This window comes from Colossoma macropomum, unplaced genomic scaffold (genome assembly GCF_904425465.1).
Source record: "Colossoma macropomum unplaced genomic scaffold, Colossoma_macropomum, whole genome shotgun sequence".
Classification (NCBI taxonomy): domain Eukaryota; kingdom Metazoa; phylum Chordata; class Actinopteri; order Characiformes; family Serrasalmidae; genus Colossoma; species Colossoma macropomum.
Window position 1 is genome coordinate 41,597,673 of NW_023494795.1, and position 14,224 is coordinate 41,611,896.

At 38.7% G+C, this 14,224-nt stretch overlaps 1 non-coding gene across 1 annotated transcript; it reads right to left on the reverse strand.

The window, feature by feature from the left end:
• Positions 1-9,717: 9,717 nt before the first annotated feature.
• Positions 9,718-9,789, reverse strand: trnae-uuc. The gene has a single exon. It is a non-coding gene; the product is annotated as a tRNA-Glu (tRNA).
• Between the last annotated feature and the right edge of the window lie 4,435 nt (positions 9,790-14,224).

The following is a 14,224-nucleotide window of genomic DNA, read 5'->3' on the forward strand; positions in this document are numbered from 1 at the left end:
ATAACAGCCCTGCTGAAAAAAACCCACAGAAACCATTAAGTGTTTCTGTTGGCTCCTGATGGATCTGTAATGTGTTTTGGCTTTTTTAATGGGTTGTTATCACAGTGTAAAGAATCCTAATGGTTTATCAGGTGACAAATGACTGATTCTAAATGCATTTAATGGTTCCCTAATGGGATCTAAAGGTGTTCTACAGGAAACTAGTGGTCTCTATTAGAAATCATTTAGCCAATTCCCATTAGGAAGCAAAACTATTAATCCTAATCCAGTTTCTAAAGGCCATTTTTTCAGCAGGGAGACACATATAAAAGCATGAATGCTCTGAAGACCATATAGCATGTAGCATATGGGAAAGATCTTATACTCAAACTTGAATTATCTTTGTATGTTCCTCTTTGTAAAGCACTTTGAATGACCGCAGTTTATGAAAGGTGCCACTTGACTTGCCTATAATTGCCCACTGTGATATAAACTAAGTCTGTTCTACAGTTTCTCTTTAGGCTGAATGAATAACCGACTCTAAATGTAGGTATTGTGATATAAACCGAGTCTGTTCTACAGTTTCTCATTAGGCTGAATGGCATTTTTACCAACCTTCGGTAAAGCTTGTTCACAGCTTTAACTACGTTTTGTGGGCGGAGCTTGGAGAGCTCAGTTGCTGACATTTGAAGTAAATTTCAGCGGTGAAACATGTGGTTTGTGTAGGACACTCAGTTCAGCCCAAGCTTGCATCAGTTGCCGAACGATTTCAATATAATTTCCATATCGGCTTCTTCCAGTAGAGCGGTCTGTAGGCCAGCGCAGTGTGAGCAGTAAAAGGTGAGGCATATCGAATGATGGGGCAGGTGTTGCTTTACATACCGCAGTGGGCGCAGGAGGCCAGACTCATTTGTATGGAAACTCCTCTCCACACCCAGCACACACTGTACACAACAATGTCCACCAAATGACCAGCTGAGACCACTTACCAGCAGCGCTGACACTGAAAAGGCTACTCAGAAATATAAACTTAGCATTAGCTGCTCATAATCAGTCACTCTAGTCCAAATTCACATTTATATTCTTATTTTTGTGATGCTACAGAACCACATTTCAACAGCTGGTTTGTTTACAGACCCATTTTTGTAGAGATGAGTCAGAGTGAAGAACCTACGAAAGTCCTGAAAGGTCATGAGTTGTTGCTATAATTTTCTGGATTGTTATCTTGAAATAACAAGTTAATTCTCTTGTGATCTCAAGATAACAATCCGGAAAATTATAACTACCTTATGGCCTCTCTGGACTTCCGTAAGAAGCTTTTTTTTGAAGTTTAAATAACTTCTACTCAAACCAAGACACGGTGTGACTTACAGTGACCTATAAAAATGAACAAAACATCTATTTTAGACAAAACGTGTCTGATGTCCCGCCCCTTAAACTAATCCAATGAGACAACAAACATATTTTCATACTTCTTATATAAAAATACTTTAAGTAGAAAAAATACAGTCTTCTCCTGCTGTAGAATGCTGTGCAAACCTGCACGTCACTGACCCTCCTGATAATGCTGCTGCATTTTTTTAATCATAGACATCGCTTCTCCTGCTTTTCCCCTTTTCCACATCTTATACTAATGACCAAATCTCATTCTCTGCTGTTATTGTTTGCTATCCAGTGTCGACCAGAGGAGGATGGGTTCCCCTTTTGAGTCTTGGTCCCCCTCAAGGTTTCTTCCTCATACTCTTAGGGAGTTTTTCCTTGACACTGTCGCCATTGGTGACGCTCATGGGGGCTTGGACCTGGATTTTTCTGTAAAGCTGCTTTGTGACAACACCCGTTGTAAAAGCGCTATATAAATAAACCTTTACTTGACCTGACATGAAATAACTTCAAAGGTAACATAATGATGAACCCTTAAATTGATATACAGCCTTCACATTATACAAAGGTCCTTTAAACCTTTCAAAGGTTCTTCACTCTTACATGTCTCTTTTTCAAACATGGTTCATCATATACACACTAAAAAGTGCTGTGTTAAATAACAACACACTTGTGTTAACCATTTTAACACTCTTTGTGTCATATAGCTTTCTGATTGAACACGTGAAACAATTCACATGTTTTGTGTGAAAAATAACACAAAACATGTGAACTGTAACTAGGCACAGAAATATTTTAACACATTTTATGTCAAAAGTAACCCAAAATGTGTCGCTGTACAAAATGTTGCTGTACAAAGTGTAAATAAACACAAAATACAACAATGTGCAAATAATTTAAACCCTATATTTAATTGAAAATAGTACAACAACAACATATCAAATGTTGAAACTGAGAAATGATTGTTTTTTAAGTTATTGTTTTTTGAAAAATATATGCCCATTTTGGATTTGATGCCAACAACGTTCCAAAAAAGTTGGGACGGGGGCAACAAAAGGCTGGTAAAGTCGTGTAATGCTAAAAAAAACACCTGGTGGTTGACTGGCAACAGGTCAGTAACATGACATATAAAAACATCCCAGAGAGTCTGAGTCTTTCAGAAGTAAAGATGAGGAGGGGTTCACCACTCTGTGAAAGACTGCACAGGCAAATAGTGCAATAATTCAAGAATAACGATAATCAATGTAAAATAGCAAAGAACCTTTGCTTTTCATCATCTTCAGTACATAATAACATTAAAAGATTCACAGAATCTGGAGAAATCTCTGTATGCAAGAGACAAGGGTGAAAACCAGTATTGGCTAGCCAAGATCTTTGGGCCCTCAGGTGGCACTGCATTAAAAACAAATAAATTGTTGCACATGGCAAGGGTGACATGCATATCTGTGAAGGCACCATTAATGCTGAATAGTACATACAGATTTTGGCAACATATGTTGCTATTAAGACGACGTCTTTTACAGGAAAGGCCTTACTTATTTCAGGAAGACAATGTCAAATCACATTCTGCATGTATTACAACAGCATGGCTGCGTAGTAAAAAAGTAACTGGCCTGCCTGCAGATTAGACCTGTCACCCACTGATAAACATGCCCCTGTCCCAACTTTTTTGGAATGTCTGAGAGCTGTCTAGGCAAGGCCTAATATTCTAATGAACTGGTGTAATTGACAGCCCACATCGCTGAAGCAGAAATAAACAGAACTGTGCAAGTAAGGTGGAGGAATGAGTGAACACCTTTTACTTCTACACATACAGGTGGTGCTGTAGACCCCACTAGCTTCTATATGGAGAACCTTAAAGAAATTTATTCTTCACTTCACTGCTGGATCTGCATCCAGGGACCGCTGGTGTAGCTGGTCGAATGAATGGACGGATGAATGGATGGACAGACGGACAACAGACAGAGAGATGAGCTAGCTTGATAGCTCTGTTGTGCCTGCTAGTTTAGCTTTTGCTCGGTGGTTAGCCTTCTCTCTGTAAGTTTCTTTGACTTGAACACAGAGACCGTGAGGGAACACAGTTTTGTTAAAGCTGTATGGACGGGACAAATCACATCAGCCTTGTGATTGGTGAGGATACTGTTTGTATAGGCACTACCAAAGATGAGGACTGAATTTTGAGAATTTTGGCAAAATACATGAGCCATTTAACCCCTACAAATTTCAGGTTTATTAGATACTAAAGCTTATTATTCAGTAACTACAGGGGCTTTAATGCAAACTGGTTGAGCTATTCTTAGGTTATAGAAGTATGTAAAACTTTGGGCCTGTTGGTGGGCCCTGGACATATAAGGTTAATGTACACTGGAAGGTTTTTCACAGAACATAATTTGTATACTGTGCACTCACAAAAAACATTTTCATTTTGAAGTGAGAATGTTTTCCACATTGGTCAATTTCACATGGGTTAATTTGGCCCATTTGTTATTTCTGGAACACTCTAAAAAGCAAAAGTGCAACTTGCAATTTTGCTGATGTTTACTGACCACAGTGTGTTTCTCCGATTACTGCTGAACGAGCTCGCTAAACACAGGAACTGCAATGCCAAATGATTACACCCAACGTTGTGCATGTGACCAGGTTGGGAACCCACAGTGTTAAAGAAAAAAGCACTTTCTTCACTCATTAGTTCAGAATGAAGCAGAAGACAAGCCTCCATTTGTTCTGACTTATTAATAACACGTCAACGTTTCAAGAGTCAGAAGCCACCAGCCACATTCCAGTGACAACTAACCAAACCTCCTCAGAACCTGCCAACAAAACTTTGGGAAAAAATTACCAAAAGTATCCAGACAGCCCTTCTAATGAGTGAATTTTGCTGCTTTAAGGTCATCTCCATAGAAAAGCGCTGACCAATAGAGTGAGACTCTGGAGCAGCTGCACATAAGCCTAAGGTCAACCTGTCCAGTGTGTGAAATACCCCCTGGTATTCAGGGGGTCCCATTTTGACCAGCTGCTAACTCGCTCACCATAGTGGCGCTGATGCTTCAGTGGCAGCAAAACGTTTGTTTTATTAATTGTTTTTCTGTAAATGCTCTATTCTAGTTTGGTGATGTGCTCTTCCTCACATTAACTGAGATCTTGCTCATCTCCTCTTCTGTCTTCAGTGTGAGAAATGAGGAAGTCACGTTTTTTGCAAAATTGGGGCGAGTTTTCGGATTCACAGATATGCTGCAAATGGGTGAACTATTCTGTTACAGCGCCACCAAGGGGTCCAGGACCTCCTAATTAACCTCTTGAACTTTTGACTGTGTCAAAATCAAAATTCTGTTTGGTGGGTAATGGAGCTCCATCCAATACCTTTGGGTTGAGTTGGAGTGATCCAGAACTGACTGTCCAACATCAGTATTGACAACACTCATGCTCAATGAAATCCTCACAGCTATGTTCCAACATCTAGTGTAAAGCCTTCCCAGAAGAGTAGAGGCTGTTCCTGCAGCACAAACGCACTTTCAATACTCTTCATTTCAGAAGAAACTCTGAATGAGTATGTGTCTATAAACTTTTGGACATACAAACTAAAATAAAGTGTAGAAGGTCAGTGTGGGTTTTGCAGATGTAGCAGTAGGACAGCTGAGGAACACTGCTGCTGTGCTGTCCTGATGCTCAAGGTGATGGTGAAGTGATGGTGATGGGGTTCCCCTTTAACAGGAGCAGCTGATCAGATGCTGTCTGACACAGTGGTGATGCAGCAGTGGGATGCCCCAGATTCAAAGACCACATGCTGGTCTCTAGCAGGAGCTTTGTGGAAAGTCTCTGCTGCCCCCTTGTGGTCAACAGTGAAAATGAACATTTGCAGCCATCATGTTCCCAAAAAAAGCAGAATATTTTGTCAATAATAATTTGCTATTGAGAATTTTTAAACCTTGAATTAGTCAAAATTATGAAAAAATAAATGCAAAAAAGGTGTCACTTTTATTTTATACACTCTTAAAAATGTTTTTCAAGCATGATTTGCATGATTAAACGCCTCGCAAAATCGTTCTTCAGATTGTTAGAGAATGTGTTGTGTATGGTTCTATTTCGAAAAAGGGTTCTATATAGCACCAAAAAGCATACTTCTATTGTTACAATGTCAAGTTTTTAACAATAGAAGAACTCTTTCTGGTGCTATTTCAAAAAAGGTCTGTATAGGTTCCGTATTCTCCATCGAGGTGAAGAACCCTTTCATAATGCAAAGAACCCTTTAACCATGCAAAAGTGTTGATGCTTCTATATAGAACCATTTTCTTCACTAAAGAACCCTTGAAGAACCATATTTTAAGTGTGTAGATTTCTGATCTGTTCTAGAAAGTTTTTTTTTTCTTTTTCTTACTTTGGAAGATATTTGTCACACATCAGCCTTGTTTTTGCAACCTTTTTGATGCACGTGACTGAAATGTGATGTGCTGCAACACTCTACATTCAGTTTCCTGAAAGCAATGTGCAAAGAAAGGTGCAGAAGTGCGCCATCTGCTGGTTGCGTTAAAAACATTTCAATCGCCATTCATTTCTCCTTCTGGAAACTTTTGATGGCTTAAAAGTCACTTAAAGCCGCGACGTTTGTGAAACAGTCATTTTGCGATCATATAAGCATACCAGCTACGAATATAATAGAACCCGTACTCTATTTGGCAAACCTACATAACCGTAAACCGAAAAAGCGCAACTGAACTACAAAATCCACCGTTCAGTGAGGGCGCCGCTTCAGAGAATGTGTGGTAGTGACGTCATCCGTGCCACAGACATTGTAGTCCGTTTTAGGGAAACGTTTGAAAAAAAAATCAATACTGTCTTGTACTGTCAGTCGGTCGTTTGAGACATTTAAATATAACTGTATAACGTTATGCTTTACAGCGTGTACACTCTTAAAAATTGGTTCTTCAAGGGTTCTTTAGTAGAGAAAATGGTTCTATGAACACTCAAAGAACTCTTTGCATGATTAAAGGATTCCTTGCATCATGAAATGGCTCTTCAGATTGATGGAAAATTTGTCGCATGTGGCTCCATATAGAAAATTTTTTGAAAAGGGTTCTATGTAGCACCAAAAAGGGTTCTACTATGGTTATAATGTCAAGATGTCAAGAACCATGGACAACACATTCACCATTAATCTAAAGAACCATTTCATGGTGTAATGACATACCAGACTTGGTCCATTTACTGAGACGTAAATAAACCAAACACGGAACTTAGTAGTGCTGTGGCCCTCTTCATACGTCCACGTTCTTTGGCCACAACATTCAAGCCAGATTTGCCCCGTAAAAGTAGATATGAGTCGAAACCACACACAGCTGTCCAGCATCTGGCCCACATGCCTAATATTTTTCCAACCAACACTTGTGTATGTAAGCTAGAATTAGCTTAGAACCGTCTGCTATCCGGAAACCCTCTATTCATGCAAAGGGTTGTTCGAGTGTTCATGGTTCTATTTAGAACTATGTTCTTTACTAAAGAACCCTTCAAGAACCATATTTTCTAAGAGTGCGGATTTTACATTTTGTTCACATAAAATGTTCTTGAAACATTCTTTAACATAAGGTATCATGAATATAACAATCAACTCTGATATGAGGTCGACTGTCACAAATGCACATCTATTCAGTACCAAATATCTCTTCATAATAATGAAATAACTACTTAATGTCCCACTCTTTTGACACTCTGAGCTTTCACTACATCTCAGTTTGGCTGCTATGAACTATTTTGGTTTGTGTAAGAGAGCCAAAGTGAGAAGTGTGACAACCAACCTTGGGTCCTTTTTTGCTTAGAGGAGGGAGACTCGGTCTCTGTGGTTGCCGCAGGCTCTGTGAAGAAAAGAACATCAACTTATAGAGGGGAACTTCACTGATTCTTCAAAATTTCTGCATAATAAAGTGGTTAAGATTCATTCAGAGCGGTTTGGAGTGAAATGCTCCGTTCTAACTAACCGACTCAGAATTGTTCACAGTGGTGGCTCTGAATCACTCTGTTTACACCTCAATGATTTAATTATAAAGAAATTTTAGAAAATTAGGTGGCCTTTCGCTTTAATTACCACAACAAGATTCAATAAGGATAAGGAAAGGTCTCTACTCGCCCATCAACCAATCAGGGCAGAGGGGACAAACCTGCTGAAGCTGGTAGTAGCTAACTAGTTCTCTTAAAAATGAGCGCCTCTAACGGCTTAAACTACCAAGCAAAGCAAAAAACAGAGACAGACTGAAAATGATGGAGCGAGAGCAGAAGACTGAAGGGGTGCAGGAGAGAGGACATTAGGTTAGTTGGAGGGCCGGAAGAGAGACAACCTCGCTCTGAATTAGCTAGACAGGTAATATTTATTTTACACAGCACGTTTGCGCTCAAGCGAAGCTGACAAAGTGAGATTTAGGCTCAAAGAGAGGTAAACGCCAACGTTAGCTAGCTAGCTTCTTTGTGGGCTAGTGTTAGCTGTGTGCGCTAACCGCTAATTTAGCTTAGCTACTGTAATCAGCAGCGTTTATAACTATAACTGTGTTTACATGCACACCAGGGGTCGATATTTAGTCTCAGACTGTTAGAGATGGTCGTGTAAACAGATTAGTTAGCTAAGGTTTTAGTCCGTTTAGGCTTAGCGTGATTAAAAAGTAGTTTTTGCAGTAATTTTGCCGTATTTTGAAGGAATTTCTGAAACACCACACACAAAATGACCATAATGAGTGCAGACACTGAAAGGGGTAAGAATCCTCCCGTGTTTTGTCAGAAATAAGTAGCATGAAATGTAAGGAAAACATGAATGCTAGTATTCTTAAACTCAGACTAGTGATGTCAGTCGATTCCAAAATAATCGATTCTTCGACTCCAACGCATTTGGGAGTCCCAGTTCAGTGTGACTCTAAGAGTCGAAATGCTCGGAATCGACTCTCCAACTCCATGGGTTTTCTTTGTAATCGACACGAGGGACAATTTGACGGAGGTCCGTGTAAACAGTAAAAAGTCTGAATTTGAGTTTGAGTTTGCTTAATTAGCATCTTTAAACAACGCCAGCTCTGCTGACCAGCCGCTCTGAGCACAAACTCTGCTCACAGAAAAGTTTTCGATCCGTCCACCACTGCAGCTCTTCATTTTCTTCAGGATTTGGGTCGCAATAAACATTTATTAGAATCGGTACACGGAACGAAAACCAAGAACAGTGGTTTTCACAGAATGTTGAAAAGAGGATGGAGCTGAGATTTAACTTTCCGTTCCACCTTAAATGGCATTGCAGTTGCACTCTGGCGCCGGTGCACCATTAAGGTAACTTTGGCTTTATTTAAGGTGGACCAGCAAAAACTCAAATAAGAAGCTGGCGAGTACGAAGCCAACTTCAGCCTCGAGAAAAGAGAAACAAGATCACATCCAACTTTTTATTTTACAAAGGGTTCTGACTACAGTAATGATGCTCTCAGTACATCACTCCACTGCTAATTATGTGATGAAATGAGCTGAATTTTCATCATATCGCTGCAATCTGTAGTTACTCAAAAACTGGGTAAACTATGTTTAGGATGGTTTAATATCTCTGTATCTCTTTATCACCGGCTGTCTTGGTTAAAGAGTCGACTCCATAGATTCGAGCAACAGGAGTCGAGACTCGGTGTCATGAATCACTGAAACACAACGTTACCTTCCACCACCGGAAAAAAATCCTGCTAAAGCAGCAGAATAGTCAGTAAACAGTAGCTTTTCCTCCAAAACAACCTTCTCCCTGAAGACGCACAGTTCACGCTGTAAGTGATAAATCTAAGAGGAGCTAACGCTCCCCTTACGAACATCGCTAAAGCTCGTGTTACATTACTAACATAATCACTGGAGCCGAATCAGTTTCTTATAAGTTTTTAGTTAAGTATTTACTTAGAAGTTTTTAGCAGCTACTTGAAAACTATTAAACATTCTGTAGCTCTTTTTGTCAAAATGCTATGTATGTTAGCTAGCAAGCTAACTACACACAACTGATTAATAACCTTTAAAACAGCTAATTTTGTAAACATGTCACAAATATGCCATCCTGGAAACACATTCACACAGAGCTTATCTGGTACACCAGCACATTATATTAAACATTAAACTACTTAGCTTGAATAGCTATAAGGTCAGTCCACAAAGTTAATATCACTTATTTTCAGCCTTTGCTAATTACTTACATTTACACTTTTTACAGGCCTAAGCACATCATGTCAGTATACAGTGTAGTGTATTTGATGTACCTGTCAGCGCTAGGTGTTTCACTAAGATCAAGATGCGAGTCAGGATATTACAGGCATATAAACGTAATACACAATAAATGTTCATGTCATGCGGATTAAGACATGCAATAAACTCTTCCCATACCGGGAGTTGAACCCGGGCCGCCTGGGTGAAAACCAGGAATCCTAACCGCTAGACCATATGGGACAGCTGAGAGAGTCTTGATACTGACCAGGGCTGTTCTCTCCAAGATGTTTGTGTTACTTCTGAGAGTCATAGTTTCAGTGATAATGCAATAATATTCAGTACAGCTAAGTGATATAGCAAAAAATAAAAAAAAATATTTAACTATAAAGAAAATTTAGAAAATTAGGTGGACTTGCCGTAATTACCCCAAAAAGATCCAATCAGGATAAGCAAATGTCTCTACTCACCTGTCAACCAATCAGGACAAAGGGGTGTGTTTACCTGCCTGTCGATGATGCTGCACACCCTCAGCAAATAGCAGCATGGAGATTTTTAGCAGTTATAAATGTGACTTCTAATTTAAAGAAACTTGCTTAAGTTGGTTAGTTCTAATAAAAATGAGTGTCTGAAACAGCTTAAGCTACCAAACAAAGCAAAAACAACAAAGACTGAAAATGACGGAGCAAGATGCTCAAAATCGACTCTTCGACTCCATGTTTTTTCATTGAAATGCTAACAGAAACCTTTTCAGTTTCAAAAGTCGAAATAGGAATCTGGTGAATACGAAGCCAACTTCAGCCTCGTGAAAAGAGGAACAAGATAACCAGTGTTGGCAAATTGGGTGGATTTTGGCTGGAGTTGGTGGGGTGAAAGGTCCTTTGGCGGGTGGACAAAATTTAGGCTGGCTGCATTACTTAAAGGAACAATATATAATACTGACAGCAAGCGTTTAAAATGGGTATTACAGAAGGTACACAAGTGACAGAAGGCAGCATAGCGCTCAGTGAGTGTGTTTACATGCACTCAATAATCCAATAACTGTAGAAAATCAGATTTTGTCAGTAATCCGATCAACGCGTTTACATGCTCCTGGGTAATCAGATAATGGGGAAACTCCAGGTCTACATGAATCAGGCAGAAATCAGATTTTACAATCAGCCAGTAAACTCACAGAAGAAGCCATGATGTAAACATAAAACTCAAACTTCTTGCCACACCTTTTTTTTTAAACATCGCACCACTTTATCTGACCAAATTAACGTACATCATCTAGAAGATGAAGAATATTTAAATCCTTTGTTTTGTTAAGAATGTATTTGGTTTCAGCGTCGATCCAAAAGTGTTTTGCAGTCATCTCGCCGCAATGCTACTTACTTACTTCCGGTACCGCTGTCTGTTTTCGCACATGCGCAGACTGAGAAATCCAAAAGAAATCAGACTAAGAGTTTACATGACCATTTGAATAATCAGATAACTGCAGTTATGATTGGATCATTGAGTGCATGTAATCACACTCGGTGTGAAAGCCGCAAGCACGCAAGAACATGTAAAATGGGAAAGGTGTTGTGCGAGTAGCCCGGTTTCCATTCAACCATTTCTCTGTGCGCATTTACGAAATTTTGTTTTACCTTTAGGCAGAATCATCTTTACTGCCATTTGCCATCTTTTTATGATTGCACCTCAGAGATGCCGGGCAGGACAGGCAATGGTCCCCATAATGAATTTTCCAGTTCTACCTTAAATGGTGCAGCAGTTACATTCTGGCGCGTCAGTTTAAAAGGTAACTGCTGCACCATTTAAGGTGGAATGGGAAAACAACAGAAACAACTGGATGCCAGGCTAAGCCGCTGCAAATCCACTGAGCGTTACTGCTACTGAGTGCTGATTGGTTAGCATTACTGCTACTGGCCTGCTGTTCATGTTTCTACATGGTTACTGAGTCATTAGTTGTTCCCAAAACAGCCCAAAGTGGATTAGGTTTCCAGTCCCTTCCAAATGCCTTTGATAGGCTGTTACAGACGCTATCACTTATGGAATGACAGCACCGGTAAGGTAGTTGAATGGCCCAGTGTATCAGAGGCTCCATGCCCAGATAAAGATGACTAGAGGCCAGAGTACCCACAAGTGCTCTGATTTTATCAATGATTGGCACACACTATTTACATTGCGCGAGAGGAAAACCAAAAAAAAAGTAACGTAAATAAAAGGATTAAAAGAACTCGACAGGTTAGAACAACTTCATTGATGAATGCTATCAATTCTAGACAGTCATTCTAGTCACGAGGAACACTAACTATTCAAGGACTTTAGGTCAGAGCTTAATGGGGCAACAGCTCTGCCTCCTCCCTTTCTGTGTTTGACTCTCCTAGTACCATGATCCCCCCCTTAAACTGGTAGCCCCTCCCACACATGGTCTGGACGATACCACATCTACGCAAAAAAGGGGTAACACAGATTCATAATAGATAGATAGATAGATAGATAGATAGATAGATTCAACTTTATTGTCATTGCTCAGTACAAGTACAAGGCAACAAAATGCAATTAGCATCTACTAGAAGTGCAAATAATAGCAATAGTGCAAAACAGACAGTGCAAATTTGCAATAACAGGCATAAATATTACACATCTATGAAACATATAACTATATGAGCAATATATACACAATTACAAATATATCTATAAATGATATAATACAGACCAAATAAGTCATCGATTCCAACATGTATGTTAATTCATTTATCACTAGCATTGTTAATGTAGTGTATACACATATATAGCTAGTTACCATTGTAAACACAGTTTATCAATAACATGCTTCTTACCAAATTTCTCTCTTTTACAGGTTCTCCCCATCCCATGGGCCAGAGTGGATCCTCCCAGGTCCTCAGAAAACTGGGTTCACCTGGACTCAGTACTGGTAAGTTTACATTCAAACAGTACAATAAATTGCAAATGATAAATGTATTAGTGTACCTTCCATTCTGTTACGTCTGGGCAGGAGTGTGGCAGTCTCTCAAGGGTAATGTTTTTTTGGCAGTGATAAGCATATAATTTTCTTCAGGATACTACAAGACATTTCACAAGATGCAAAACCAAAAAATATAGTTTGATAAGTTGGATCAGATAAAAAAAAACATTAAAAAAATACTATTAAAGCAGTGATTTTAATTTAGCATTTCACACACTGCACTAAACCCAGTGAAACAGGACCAATTGTTTTTTTTTTTGTTGTCTTTGGAATGAAAGCTGCAGCTGTTCTTTAGAGGGAACTAACCATATTTTCTATTTAATCATATTTACTCATTTTTTATTGAGCTTTGTTGTCTGTTCCAAATTATGAAAAAACAAAATATTATGATGCGTATGATGTACTACAGTATTACAATTTTATGCACAATATGCTCAGAAAAAGTGATGTAACACTATTTGTTGTGATAAAGATAAACACTGTCATTAATATTATATTAATATAGTATACTTAATATCAACCTGTTTGTGCAAAATTTTTCTCTGTAATCTTATGTATGTTATTGTCCTAGTGTGGTACTTCCTAATTTACCAGTTACTTTTTAAACAGACTCAGAGTGTTTTTTCCCCAAATCTGTAAAACCCCTTTGTATGTTCAAGAGTTTCATTACAAAATGCCGTATATATATTTTTTAACAACTTTGGATATAATGAGTAAAAAGAAAATGAAAGGGATAAAAAGGAAGGTTAAATGGTAAAGAGTAAAATTAATGGGGAGCGCTGATAGGTTAGCGTTGCTGGTACTGAGCACTGATTGGTTAGCATTACTGCTACCGAGCGCTGATTGATTAGCATTACTGCTACTGAGCGCTGATTGGTTAGCACAAAATACAAATAAACTGAAAACAAAGCGTGCTGATATTTGATGGGCTTTATATCATGTAGATATCAAAGTGTAAAACTAAGTAGAGTAGTTTAATGCAACTCGTTGATCAGTCCATTTTTGAGACTAAGTACACTCTTAAAAAAAGATGGTTCTTCAAGAATTCTTTAGTAAAGATAGTGGTTCTGTGTAGAACCATGGACACTCAGAGAACCTTTTGCATGCTTCAGTGGTTCTTTGCATAGTGAAATGATTCTTCAGATTGATGTAGAATGGACTGTATATGGTTCTATATAGTCTTTTTGAAAATGGCTCTGTATAGCACCAAAAAGAGTTATGCTATTGTTATGATGTCAAGCGTCACAGTTGAAGGACCCTTTTTTGTGCTATACAGAGACCATTTCAAAGAGATTCTAAGTAGAACCATATACAGCATATTATACATCAATCTGAAGAACCATTTAATCATGCAAAGAACCCTTTAAGCATGCAAATGGTTCTCTAAGCGTTAGTGGTTCTATATAAAGGTATTGTCTTCCTTTTTATTTACATTTTCAAATTAGTAATAGAACAAATAGTGTGAAAAGTACTGTAGGGTTACATCTAACAGAAAAAAATGTGCAGTTACAATCCAGAATTTCAGCTTTTAAATATACAGTCACATGCAGCAATAGGTGTTTCACAAGTTGAACCAGGTTAATCTTGGCCATTTTCCAAATAGGCAAACAAAGGATTCCACAATTTATCAAAGTGCTCTAACTGTTCACTGTTTAAAAATCACGGTTTGTCCAAATGTAATATATTGATTCATTCCTTTATCCA